The sequence below is a fragment of the Chlamydotis macqueenii genome, chromosome 20 (assembly GCF_036417535.1).
Source record: "Chlamydotis macqueenii isolate bChlMac1 chromosome 20, bChlMac1.mat, whole genome shotgun sequence".
NCBI classification, from domain to species: Eukaryota; Metazoa; Chordata; class Aves; order Otidiformes; family Otididae; genus Chlamydotis; species Chlamydotis macqueenii.
The window spans coordinates 8,315,668-8,329,686 of record NC_141575.1 but is presented as its reverse complement, the minus strand read 5'-3'; positions in this window follow the sequence as shown (position 1 = coordinate 8,329,686).

Here is a 14,019-nt window from a genome sequence, read left to right as displayed (position 1 = left end):
AGCAAACACTTAAAATTTCTGCAGTATCTGGCAGGATTGATCCTAGGACACCAGTTTGACTCTTACTGCGCTGTGCATGAAAGCAGAGCCTTCAGTGTAGATACTGGTACACATTAACTTAGAAATTTTTTGAAAATTGAGGGATGAGAGCAGAGTCTGAAGCAAGATACACCATCTGGAACAGCAAGTTATGCCCTCATGGGCACCAGCTTTACCCCAGGGCTTCAGCCCCTTTTCCCAAGCAGTGGTGAAAGGCCCTTGCCAAGTCTGCTTTTGTTTTGTCACCTATGAGAGGCACAGCCCTGCTCAGCTGCCCCATTGTAGCTGTGGGAAGGAGACAGTACTTGGGCTCAGGCTTAACTTTTTCCTGATTTGGAACTGCAGAACAAAAGGAATAAAACAGGTGAAAGGATGTCAAATGTCAAAGGTGGCCAAATAAGTGGAGAGGAGTCAGTAAAAAGCAACAGGTGGGAAGAGAAAATTCAAGACAGCATCTTTTACCTACAGGTTAATAACCAAAGTGTTTGTTCCCTCAGCTTTCCTTTCATTAGGGATCACTGTTTGTGAGAGAACAGAATAAAGATTTAATCTGCCGTAAATGTCCAAGAGAAGATGGACACGCAAACTGACTGAGGAGTTGTCAACTGTTTGACACCTAACTCTTGCAGACTTTGCTTGTGAACAGTTCATAAACAGCCTGAGACTTTCCTTTTCACAAAATAGGTTTTTTATCCTTGAAAGCTGGTCCATGCACTTGGAGACAGTTCTCTTCAGCTGCAGCTGCCCAGGCTCCTCGCTGCCAAGCTTCCCTCTGCTATCACTTTGCAAGATTGGTCCTCTCAATCACACTGTGCCATTTCACCCTGCTCCCTGCCACCACTGAGGAGTGACGTCTGCCTGGGATGAATTTTGTCACAAATCTTGATTGTATTTTATGCTCCAGTGCGTTCTGTTTACAAGGGCAAAACCCTCTTCTCCTGGCACTTCACACCAGGCAACCTTCCCTTACACAAATGGCTTTTCCAACAGGAATAAACAGATGCAAAGCCAAAGCTGTTTTCTATGCAAGAGTCCCTGGAATGCAAGTAAATATTTTTTTCTCACTGTTTGACCAGGCTAGGAGAACTGAAAATGTCAGTTTTGCAGAATATTTCCTTTCACTAAGCATTGAAAAAAAATCTAAAGGTGAACATCAGAGTGGGGAATTAATCTGTGTTGCCAATGAGGAAGATTCATACTTTTTTTAGTTGTCATGAAGTTTGCAAAGTTGCTTATGTCGGCTTTGGTTTCATTGTCAGACGACTTAGTTCCAGTTGAGCTCTTCCATTTAAGCTGTTAAACAAATGAAAAGCAAAATTGTCACTTTTAAATAGAGTCTGCACATAATCACATTTTGAAATGGTCCTCTGTGGTAGGAGCACAAGTTGTGTGCATTATAATATTGAATTTTAAATAATATATTACACAAAATAGCTTCCAATTTGATTTGGGGGGATATATTTTCATGAATTATTGAGTATTTGATTATTGTAGAAAGCCTTTGCTGTTATGCACTGAAACTGTCACTCTCCCAGGCTGATGATATATGAGTTTGGTTATCAATATTTAAAGTTACGGTCAGCTCGTGTGCATGGCTGCTGATACTGGAGACATGGACTAATCAGTAGTAATGTCTATGTGCCTCCTGTCTCTTGTTTGCCGGGCAGAGCTGGAGCAAATTGAGTGGAGAAGATTCCCAAGCGATTTGCGGGCTGGTTTGTCATTCTGAGCAGGGACCCCTCCGACACTGCTGCATAGCAATAGGGTGAGGAGAAGTTTATGCTGCTTTTTGGAGAGGTGGCACGCAGGGCCCAGCTGGCACAAGGCTGCTTTTTCTTCTGCGGTGGTAAGGGCCAGACTGAGTAGCAGTTTACAGATATGAGTATTAATGTAATAAAGATAAATTGGCAAGCGTTGAGGCAGACTGATGACCGGGGAGTAAAAATTTATTGGTATCTACTAAAATATTCTGAGCTGTTGCACATGAGGCCCAGCCTCTTGTGGGACTGCTAACCCCAGAGCGATCTTGGAGACCTGTGTGCAAGTAGGGTGTGGACTGGGACCTTTTTGTTCTTCAGAAAAACCCATATCCTTAACACAGGTTAATCAGAGCAGGTCCGGACTGACTGAATCTGGCAGGGCTGCTGCAGGGTAAATTCTCCCCAGAAGTTTGTGCTCTGGCACTGGCACACAGACATGAGAGAGAACCAGAATAAAAGGAGCACCGTTGCAGCTAATGTGCTGACTTGTGCTTGTCTAATTGAGGCTGGACGTGCTGGTGGGTAACAACAAAGCAGACTACAAATATGCTAGCTGTCTCTCTGTGGAATCCCTTTACAAATTGAGAAGCACTGTGGTTTGGCTACTTGCTTTGTAAATGGGGTATTTAACCAAATTCAATCATTTGACTGAGATCAGAGGCCAGAGGAGAGCCCAATAATTCCATTTCTGTAGCTCCTGTATAAGACTGGCTCACAGTTTTATTTTCAAAAGGGAAGACAGCAGTGAGAGGAAGGAGAAGGAGCTGCTACATGAGTGTTTAAAAAGGTGAAAAGAACAATACAACTTTGTTTCTTAAAGTAGGAGGCAATTTTTATGGTATGGAACAGAGGAAGCCAAAGAAGACCCCTTGTTTGTCCTTGTGTTGCTCATGTATTTAGTAGGTGTGAGTTAATCATAATCAACTGTATTCTGCAGCGCACAAAACCACCCATCCCAAGGCCTGTGTGTCCTTGACAAACTGTTAAATGTAGCCTAATCAAAAACCAGACTCCAATAATTACTGGAGAAGTTGCACCTTGGCAGCTGCTGGAAGGTACCAAGGATGTCACAAGCCACATCAAAATCACAGTTGCTACTTTTCTCCTCTGGAGTGTTTTTGAAGACCCTCTTTCAATCCCAAGTCTGTGTACAAGCAGGGAGAAAGGGAAGATCTCAGGGAAGGGTGTGCTCCTGCATGTGTGGACAAGCAGGGGACTGGGGCTGCAGGGCAGAAGCAGTGTAGTCGAGGGGATACTGATGGCTCCAAAGTGTAAACAGTAGTATAGTTATGCCTCCATTTCCCCCTTCTTTCCTCTCGCTTCCCTTTTGTGAGTCTCATCTCTCCTGGCCCCTGCCTTGGAGAAGGAAACACCGTTGGCAGAGCTGTAAAAGCCTTATCCCTTCTGCTGGCTCTGTGCCTTTCCCCAGAGGTGTCTTCCCTTTTGCAACTGATGGCAGTTCACAAAAGTTAAACACGATGCAGATTAATGAATCAGAAAAGCTTCGTGTGGACAGAAGGGTTGTCAAGGCATGCTGCACTATATATGTTCTCTATAGCACTTCCTTGCTAGTCCAGATCCTTCCTTCTCCTCCCCCTCCTGCCTTGTAAAAGATGGATTTATTCTGTGACTGGGGTCAGTACTGCTGCCTTTTATTTGGTCAATTTGCGTACGCCTGCAGTAAGTGAAGAAGCTGACAGGGAGGTGTTCCTTTCTGTTGCTCTTACTCTCGTAATTCAGCTTGTATCTGTGCTTGGCCTTTGTGGATGGCACACTTCCAGCTGATGTGCTGTAATAATATGCACATGGGTTTCATATTTAAAAATTCACAGATGCTGAATAATTATTTCATCCCACCTAGCAGTGTGCTTGGTGATGTGCCACAGAGCCTTGCTGACCTGAGATATTTTAGAGACAAAGGGCGAGGATGCCGTGAGCATTTGTTTCCTGTTAACTTTGTGGACTTGGTAGAGGCAAGGTTGTCCCCAGGTGACTAGCACAGGCACAATAAAACCTAGCCTTTTTCAGTTTCCTTTCTTATATCCCTTATTTTTGCAGACATTTTAAATAAGACAACCTGCATTTATAACCTGCTGTGGCTTCTGCATGGCTTCCTCAATAATACGTTTCTTCTGTTTTCCTGACTTTGGGGAAATGTGAGATCTGCCTCTTCAATACTGGAGACTGGACTCAATCTCTGGTTCCTAGATGAGTTCTGGAACAGCTTTTGTCTTTACTTCACAAGGGTTTTAATTCATGCCTGAAGACAGTGACAGAGCCATTCCTTCCCCTTCAGCTACAACTGGTCTCTGCTGTCAGAGTTTGCCCTGAGCAAACTAGCAGCTTATGTTAGGGGAGGTCTTTCTCCCATGTTGCTCTAAATATTTTTAAGAAAAGTCTTCCTCCTCTGCTGCATTCTCCTAGGTTATGCTGGGGCTACTGAGGTTGGTAAAATTTCAAGAACATCTGAGCAGAATCTTAGTCCTGGAGTCATGTGCAAGGACAGCTTAGAGCTCCTAGAGCATCTAGGGACTCCCATGGCTCACCTAATTTGAAACAGCCAGGTTAAAAGGGCATCCATTGATGTGTCTTGGAAGAAGACTTCATAAAGTCCTATCAGAAACATAAATCCATTGAGAATTTTAATACATGCACATACTGTCCGGTAATGTGCTGATGTTGCTAGATATTATGCTTTGTCTTGGAATATGGGAGAACTTGGGCAGTGACTTTCTGCAAATAATGTCTTCTGGTATTGTTCTAATTGCTTGTGTGTTCAGCTTACTCAGTCTTGTATCTATAAATATTTTAGCCCTGTTACTCTCACCTAGGTTCATTAAGCACTTAAAGGCTCATAACTGAAGCAGCAGAGGTGGAAACAGCCCCCCATGCTCTACAGAGCACTAGAGCTTCTGTCCTGCACTACTGCATTTATAAAATATTTTGCCTGGGTGTGGAGACGGCAGCAGTTGAGGAATGTTTAGAACATCTTAACTCTATTTCTGTGTTTTAATGGATCTTGCTTTAGTGAACAATTTCTTGCTGCCTTAAGAGGATTTTCTGCTGTTCCTTTTCTCTTGACTTATCTGACATACGCACAACCTTAACTACAGCGTAACAAAGGCTTTTGGGTTATCTGGCTGGGTCCCTAGCTCTGTTCTTTTTCTGCACATGATAGCTCTGTAGGGATTTAAACATAGAAGTATCAGATGTATATTAATGCTCAAGGACCATTTCCTAGTAATTAAGGGAGAGAACTGAAGACATGAGACTTTTCCTACAGCCTGTTAACCACGGCTGCCCTTGGCTATTTGGTAAGAAGGCTGAGGTTGATGCTGTTGATACTTTAACAGAGCTGCAAATGACAGATATGTTAAAACAATTAAATACTTGTATATCCTAAAATACTTGCTTCATGTGTGGAAGTATGGAACAATGTTCTCATGTAGGCTGAAGCATAGGTATTACCATGGACTCATCCTGGTGGAGAAATTTCCTAGGATGGCACAGAGGATAACACTTGCTTGATAAGTCATTCTGGTTAGAGCTCACTGGTGATGGTTCCAATGAATGAAAAAACCTCTGAGGATGAAACAGCCATAAACCCATCTGTGTTGTATAGATCACTGGGATCTTCTCCAGTGGGGAGTCTCCTGGGGAATCTCCTCTTGGCACTGGATCTGTGCTCCACCTTTGAGAGATCAGGAGCAGGCCTGACACTTTCTCTTTGAGGAGAGACAGTCTACTGATGGGGCAAAGTGAAGAGAGCTTTATTGACTGGGAAAGTGCTGACTGTGCTATCAATCAGCCCTCGTACAAGCCTGGAGTTATTAATAAAAAGCCTGGTAATCTAACACCTGCTCTCAATCTTCCTTTCTAAGGGCATAAAAAGCCACAAGATCAGCCTCAGCAGTTTTGTGCATCTCCAGGACTTGTTAAATCTCTCACTTCCTTTAACCCACTTCCTGAAATCTTAACCATCGATGCTTTATGCTCTGTCTTGTAAATGAAGCCTGTTATTATCTTTGAGATTGTTTTTATGGCATAAATAATGAGCTGAAACAGGGGAAGAGGCGTTGTGTGGAATTACTACCTGAACTGAGATGGAAATAATCAATATGTCCTTACTTACAAATCTCATCTGCATGTCAACTCCATCTCCCTGCCTGTCTCGCTATCAATTCATTGCACAGGAGGCCCAATAAAACATGCTGGTGTCATTGATCTGTTTTATTCATAGCCAAAGATAGAAATGCATCATTCAAAATTAATGGAAGGGCTTCTACTTACTGCCCCATCCAGATGGAAGTATCCTGCAACCCAGCGTGGTTGGGAGACAGAAGTGGGATTCAAGCAAGCAGCAGCACATTGGGATCCATCACAAGATGAGCGTGCTTCAGGGTTGACTTGTGGTGTTTGGAACTTGTGTTGCGTCACCCTGTTGGGCTGTATTGTATGTGGCAGAGCAAAAGCAAAAGGGGTTTTTTCTCAGGTCACTTCATCATATTCATCACTTCACGTTACTGAGAAATTTACAGCGGAACCTGTGTCTGCAGTTTCAGTTTTGTCTGGAGACATTTGAGAAGGTAATGAAGGGCGAGACAATAATGGCTTAATTAAGGTATTTGTGGTATGCATGGGGAAGAATTGATTTGTGATGTATTGATCATACAAAAAAGCATGGACATGGAACATGGTGTTAGAGAAAGTGTTTATCAGATAGCAGAAATTCCAGCAGATTATCTGGTTTAGGTGAACAAATAGAGGGAACGCAGCACTGAAAATGTTACCTATTGAGAGAGAAACTGTTATCTCTCTCCACACTTGCATCTATGTCTCTGCTGGATAGAAGGTTCTTGTTCTATTTATGTATGAACACCTGGAGAAAGTCAGTAGTCTGTCTTCCTCTATTGATAATAAAAGCGGAAAGAGTGTGAAAATGATGATGTGCTCTGGACAACCTAATGATGCTGGCAAAAATCCTTGCCTAGACACCTCAGAGGAACACTTTTGCTGCCAGGTAAGTCTCTTGAAGAGGACGGATGTGTCTGATTTGAGGTTCAGCTGGATGAAAAGAATTATTTAGGATTTGTCTCCAGTGGTCACTTAAAAATGGATTTGGGGAAAAGTGTAATTAAAACGAAAAACTAAGCTAGTCTTCCATTCCTTACCCAGTCAAAATGACTGATTAACCTGTGACGTTGCTTCTTGTCTTCCTTAGGTTCTTTGGCAAAGAAATTGCCAGTTATTTGCTGAGGAGAAAATATTCATTGAAAGCAGTTTTCTTTTCCAGATATCTGATTTGTGACCTAGTTAAAGCTTGCTTATTGATCTTGGAGGTGAAAAGCAAAGGAAATAATCTACTGGATCAGCTATCTATGAGCTGAAGGAAATCTGGTTGGTAAGCACAGTTCTAGAAGAGTTTCCATGCTTGTTTGCTTTGTCATCCCTTTTTCTATCCTCAGCTCTAGTCAGTGTGACTGAATCCCAGGGACTCTTTACCATGACAATCTGGTATTTATACAGAAAAAAACCATCCTGCAGTATATAAATCTTCACTCACTACTTTGTCCTTTGCAGCTAGTTTTGAGATGATGTGGATCTGAGTCTGAACAGTCATAATATTTATTTTTTTTTTACAAATGGAGTAAAGGAAAAAGGAGATCAAGGAAAAAAGGTTGAGGAAAAGCCAGTTATCTCTTTGAGATGGGTGCTGGAAGATTGTTCAAGCTACTCTTCCATCTGAGGGAGAGCAAGACCTGAAAATAGTATGTGGAGCTGAAGACTTAAGTCAGATTTATAGGACTAAGCTGACTGCCAACATGTCATGCAGTAAAGTCTAATTGCATCTGCAAACAATATAGCTCATCAATAAGCACCAAGAGGACCCAAGTTCTTCACTCCCAGACTGATGCCCAGCCTGACCTGCCACCACAGAGCTGCTCCAAGGTTCAGATTTACTGTGGCTCACTGCAGACAAACAAGCCAAACCCTCTGGTTTATTGTAAAATCTGCTTTCAGACTCAAATTGAGTTCAGTAATTGCTCAGCCAATTGTTCTGTTCTTGAATTTACTGCATCCAGTACATGTACAGAGTATTTTAAGAGTTTCTTTCTAGCATCTGTCTTATTGGGAGTCAAAGCATTGGACTATATGGCAGATCTTAATATACAGCAAGTCACACTGTTCAGCTGGCTTCATGCAGGACTTGGTATGTGAAGCTGATAAAACTCTTTGGTTCCTAGGCAAATTACTGTTTCTTAAACTAGAAAGCATTTTGAAACCGAACCTCATCTCCTTCAAGCTCTGCTGACTGAGATTTCCACCAAACTTTAAAATAAAAGTAAAACAGAAAACTAAGCGTAGGGACTAGCACTGAGGACAATTCCCTCTTTCCATTGTCTGAGAGCTTGAATATAGCAATGCAAGAGGAAGATAGGGCAGAGAAGGGAAGGAAATTAACTGTTAATTGCAGAGTTTGTTCTTTCCTTGTTTTTATTTTAGTACTTGTCAGAGTAAATCAGTGCCTTTGCTAGGTCTGCTGGAAGGCAGCCCTCTTGGCTAGAGCTTGCCTCTACCACTGCTCCCCGCAGAGTGCACAGGATCCATTAAGGAAGTGAAGGACATGTTTTGAGGGAAGCGTCGTCCTTTTACATGTTTAATATTGTTGCAAGTCTGAATTAGAAATCTTGCTTCTTGTATTCGTTTTTGAGCACTTTTCTTCCTCATTCCCTTATTCAGATTAATTTAATCTGTCATCCAGAACATGGCCCCTACCAGTTGTGACTATCAAGTGTCTGTGCTTTATGTTTAAGGAGTTTTAACAGAGGTGAATTATGGCTAGGCACCACCTTCAGCCTACCTCAAAGCTGGCTTTTTGTTCCAGCCTGGCATAGAGCCTACACTGTGCTGTAGACTTGACAGTCCGTGCTTCAGTTCAAAACTATTTTGTAGGAATGATGGCTCTTCAAACAGTTAATTTTACCTTTTTTTTTGTAGAGGTTACAATTAACAAAATGTAGAATTTTCATTTCAACCAATCCTCTATTTAGTTTTTACAAATTCCAAGTTTGTTTAAAATACTTGGAGAAATGAAGGCTGTTAGGCGATAATGTAAGATACTAGTCTGGATAGGACAATTAATCCTGTGTATTTTAGCATTCCTCTTATGAACCAATGTGAAGAAATAATTGAAAGCAAATCTTTTTGAATCATTTCTTACTTCCCATGAGTTCATTTTTACTATTAAGAAAACTGCCTTTTATAAATGCTTAAGCACTGGAAAACATCAGGTGTGGTTGTGCAGATATTTTAAGTATAATCCTTTGGGTTGTATTTTGCTTGTATGAAGCTATCATAACCCCTGTAAATGTCAGTGGAAATTAGGCATTTCTATTAATGGAGGCTCCCCCCCTCTTCCTGTCTTCATTCTTAAAGGTGGGATTTTAGCATTGCATCAGTGATTCAGAAGCAAGACTGAATTTCATCAGCGTTTCCTCTGAAGGTTTTGCTTGTTTGAGAGATCTGCTGGCAAGCACCAATTGTTTAGAGGGGCTCTTTAGAATCTAATTTACAACGAAACAAATTCAAATAGTATGCAAAAGTAAAATTAAAAAGTGTATCAATTAACATACAAAAGTAGAACTACAACATGCGTTCAGCTTAACAACTCCTCGGAGGCTCCAGCAGCCCGTGGAAGGGAAACTACTAAGCATGCCAAGTGAACGGCTCCTTGGAGGGGTAAGGAATGGGAAAATAAACTCAAGGTTCCTATTAGAGAACCAAAAGTAAACAAGATTTTAGTGGGCTTTGTGGATGAGAGACGAAACCAGCTTAACAGCTGTTTGGAAATATCCTATGCCTGAAAAAGAGTTTGCCTTCAGATTGCTCTGGCAGAAGGATTGGGTAAGTGCAACGTGGCATCAGATGTCTGGGGCTATACTGGGGTAGTATGTGAGGAGCCGAAGACCATAGCTGAGTGTAAATGCCATGATGCTTGAAGGTGTACATCTTCAAAGATATGATTATTGCACGGAGCAACTAATGGACTTGATTTTTTTACTATATTTTCTAAAAACCAGCATGGGACAGGAGGTGTTATTATTGCCCCATTGTACAGAGTAAGGCAAACCAAGTGACTTGCCCAGAGCACAGATGTCAACTCACCTCTCCAAGTCCTGAACTAGAACCTGCTACTCATCTAAACCCATTCCTGACCGTGGTGAACATGGCATTCTTCTGCAACCATGTAAAAGCAAGAAATATTTCTGGCTTTGGGTATATTCCCTCAGAAAACGTGGTGACATGGTGTTGGTTATGGCCATCTCTATAAAGCACAGAGGTAACATCCACTTGACGTAGCCCCAGGGCTATAGTGGGCACTCTGGAGAGGAGGAAGGATGTTGGATGCTGTCTAAACATGGGATGCCTATGGAAATGTTGTCATCTTGGTGTGAATTCAGCTGTCTGCACCATCATATTCCAAAATAAACTGAATCCACCTCTGGGGTGGTTCATCCAATTAGTGAAAAAGCAGCTACTGAATTCAGAAGGATTACAAGCATGGGAGCACAGGATGTTTGGCTTTGCGAAGTCTGGGGGGAAAGGAAAAGGAGGGAAGAATTTCTGTTGTCTAGCCAAGCCCCAAAGGAAGTGCATCAGTGCTTGTCAGTGTTAAGCGTGTGATTAAGCACTTTGCTGAACCAAAGCTTAAATCATTACTGTAGGGCAAGGATTATGTCCGTATTTCTACCTCTACCCAATAGGTTAATACCTTCATGAGTTCCCTCAAATTTCAACAGATTTTTATTGGGTGTTTTGGTATTATTGTATAGCTGCTAGGGATCTTAATATCTTGTATGCCAATAACGATGTCACTATGAAATATATGTACCCACAACTTAAATTTTGAGCAAGTGATAATTAAAAATTACACAGACCCCACAGACTGTACTGTTGTTGTCTCTCAGAGCAAGGCTGGGTCAGGTCAACGTTTTGTTTTTTTCCCCCCTTGGGGTTGTATTCACTGACTGTGTGACTGCATGGTAGGGTTTAATGTGTCCTTACAGCTGAGATGTTTACTGGAATAAGGTGATTTTGAGTCTGTTCTGTGGCTGCTGGATCCAAGCTATGGCTTGGGCAGCTCTGGTGACTCACGCACAGCAGGTTGATAGCCATCCTGGGAGCCAGGAGAGCAAGGACTCTTTGTGTCTAGCAACTTCAAGAGAAAATTCTCTTTGCATTAATCACTGCTCAGCCCTGCTTCTTCTCTGTCTTGACAGACCCTGTGCTGACCACTTTGGACGATTAATGATCCAATACACTTTTTTTTAAGGCTGTGGGAGCATCATACTCAATGTCAGATTTCGGCTTGGGCTATTTGTTTTATTCATTTTCCCCATTTCTACTAGCATTTCAACTCAAATCACACTTTCCTTTTCCCTTTTACTGTGTCCTGTGTATTGTGGCTGATACAGAAATGGGGTGCCTGTTTTACTCACTGGTGCCTGCAACTCACTGAAAGACTGAAGTGGTGGTTATCCAAAAGCCCACTGCAAACCTTTTATATCTGTCTACTTGAGAAGCACTATGTATAATGTGTTGTTATTAATATTGCTCATCATGCTGAAATAGTTACCTTTTCCAGATGAATCATCACTGGCTTAGTATTATTCAGTATATTGAAACTACCAGAAAATAGTATTTTTCTAGGAGTAATATTCCCTCAGCACATTAGTTAGTAAATGTCACACGTAAATTGCTCATGATTTCCCTTAGATCAAAGGAATATTTCATACCAGGTGCAATATCATTTTTTTTTTTGCCTTCAAAAGAGAACGTGAGAGTTAGCGTGAGGTACATCCTATGGAAGAAGCTGTCTGGGATAAATCAGATTATTTTGAGGTATGTGTAAAAGGAAGGACAGTTTCTGTTTGAGATCATGCATGTTGTCCATGGTCTTGAAAGATGAAATATTCTACTCTGGTGTGTGGTACTTGAAGGGCAGACTGAATGCAGTGACTGCAGGCATCAACAAGCAGCGCTAAATGGCTTGCCACACTGTGTTGTAGGGTGTAAGTGAAATGGGAGAATAAAACAATGTTGTGATTTTAATAGTGAGAGTAGAACTGGGTGCTGTTGTGTCAAATTGTCTTTAAAGCTGAGAATTTGAGATGGTTCCAGCCTCCATGTTCGCATGTAAGATCCTGGAATACTTTGACAGAAGGGTAGCAAAGAAAGAACGTGGTATCTGGGTCAAGCTACTAACATTTGGAGTTGTGGAAAGGCTAGATATTCCCATGAATAAAGAAAAGGTTCAGAAGTTCATTTCACAGGCTGAAAAATGAGAGATGTAAGATTTCTGTGGGTAATGTAACCTGGCCCAGGACCCAGCAGGAGGACACATCCACCTCGAGCAGGATTTTCACATTTGCTCTGGATGAGATTCTTGGTATTTCAGAGGTTTGGGGCTATTGCTGCTGAGGAGTGTGAAGCCAGGTTAGAGCAGCTGCCACCCAGCATGGCAATTTGTGTCCTTCTGGACAAACAGCAATGAAAATAGGTAGTCTGCTCATCATCTGGGCTTCACAGGTGAGGAAATGTAACTACTCAAATTAAGACTTATTCAAGATTGTGTAGTGAATGCATGGCAGGGTGAAATGGAGCCAGCAGTTTCTGAGACCCAGATCAGCTCCCTCCTCCCACAGGAAAAATCTTCTTCTCACACAGGTCTTGAAGTTATTAGCAGCTGTTTCCAAACAGAAAGCTGCTTTCTGAAATTGGGGATAAAAATAATCTTTCTCCTTCTGCTCAAGCCTAACACAAACCTCCGCAGATAGAGGGGAATGGAGAATTAGGGAAAGCAAAATATTCCTTTTCATTTAATCCTGTAGCAAAAATACATCCTTCTTAAAATCATACAACAACCAGGAAACCTGTGCTGCTATAGATCTTGTTACTAAAAAGGAGTCTATCCAAGCAATCTGTTCGCCTGCCTTTCTTGCTGTGCTGGTACTTTTCTGAAACTGTTGAGTCTGCATTTTTACTCCTCCTCACTCTCTATATCCAGAGTAAATGATGCCAGACTCTATCAGCTATCTGGACATCTTTCCCATACCATTTTCAATCTTGGCTGGGGGGAGAGGAGGAGGGAGTTAACTGCTTCAGTTTAAACACAATGAAACAAAACAATTCCCTACAAGAAAGCAGTAAAGATTATCTGAATTTTACATACCTTGGATGGAGGAAGCATAACTTTACTGTCATTGAGATTGCTTATTCTCCCTTCACACTTGTGTTTGTTGTCAAAGGATCATTTACCAGCCTAAAATGCAGGTAAAGCACAGAAACTTCATCTGAAAGGCTGACAGGGAGGAAGCAAGCATGACGGCTTTGCTTCTGTCTTAGGGTCTTCCCCCATCCCCCTTCCCTATGTCTTTGCTTTGATTGTGAAATCCTGACAATGGGACTGTTTTTAGTGTCTTTTTTATTTTAAAAAAAAAAAGCTTCAACTCAATTCTAAGCAGGGCCTGGGAGGTGTGACTATTATAAGTAGTAAGGAGATGCCACAGGTCACAGAAAGCAAAATTTGTCTTTTATCTCTCCAGCGTATTCTCTTGCCATGACAGAGAGCAAATAAGAGATCCTAAAAAATAAAATTTACCTCACCTGATTTCTTAGCAGATAGCAGTAGAGGGTGAAGTGCGGTGCATCATGTGGAGTATTATTGAACTATTGGATATAAATCATAGGATCATGGAAGGGTTTGGGTTGGAAGGGACCTTTCAAGGCCATCCGGTCCAACCCCCCTCTAAGGAGCAGGGACATCTCCAACCAGATCAGGTTGCTCAGAGCCCTGTCCAACCTGGCCTTGAATGTTTCCAGGGATGGGGTGGTTTATGTTCACCTAGTCCCATGCCAGCACTGAAACTCCTAGCCATCTGATCAGCTATAGATGCCTTAAACTCCTGGGACAGTAGAAACCCTCTGTATTGCCTCATTCCTGCATCAAAAGATAAGACCCTGATATTTTACTGAAAGGAGAAAAGACATTATGCTTTCCTTTATTTAAAAGTAACTTCAGAAAAAGTTGCTTTCCTTGAGGAGAAAAGGTGCTTGAGCATGCCATTCTTGGAGCACAGCATGCTTTTATAGCAAGCAGAGCCCTCTTGTCTGTGTCACCTTAACATTTAGTTTTTACTTTGCTGATATCAATTAAAGA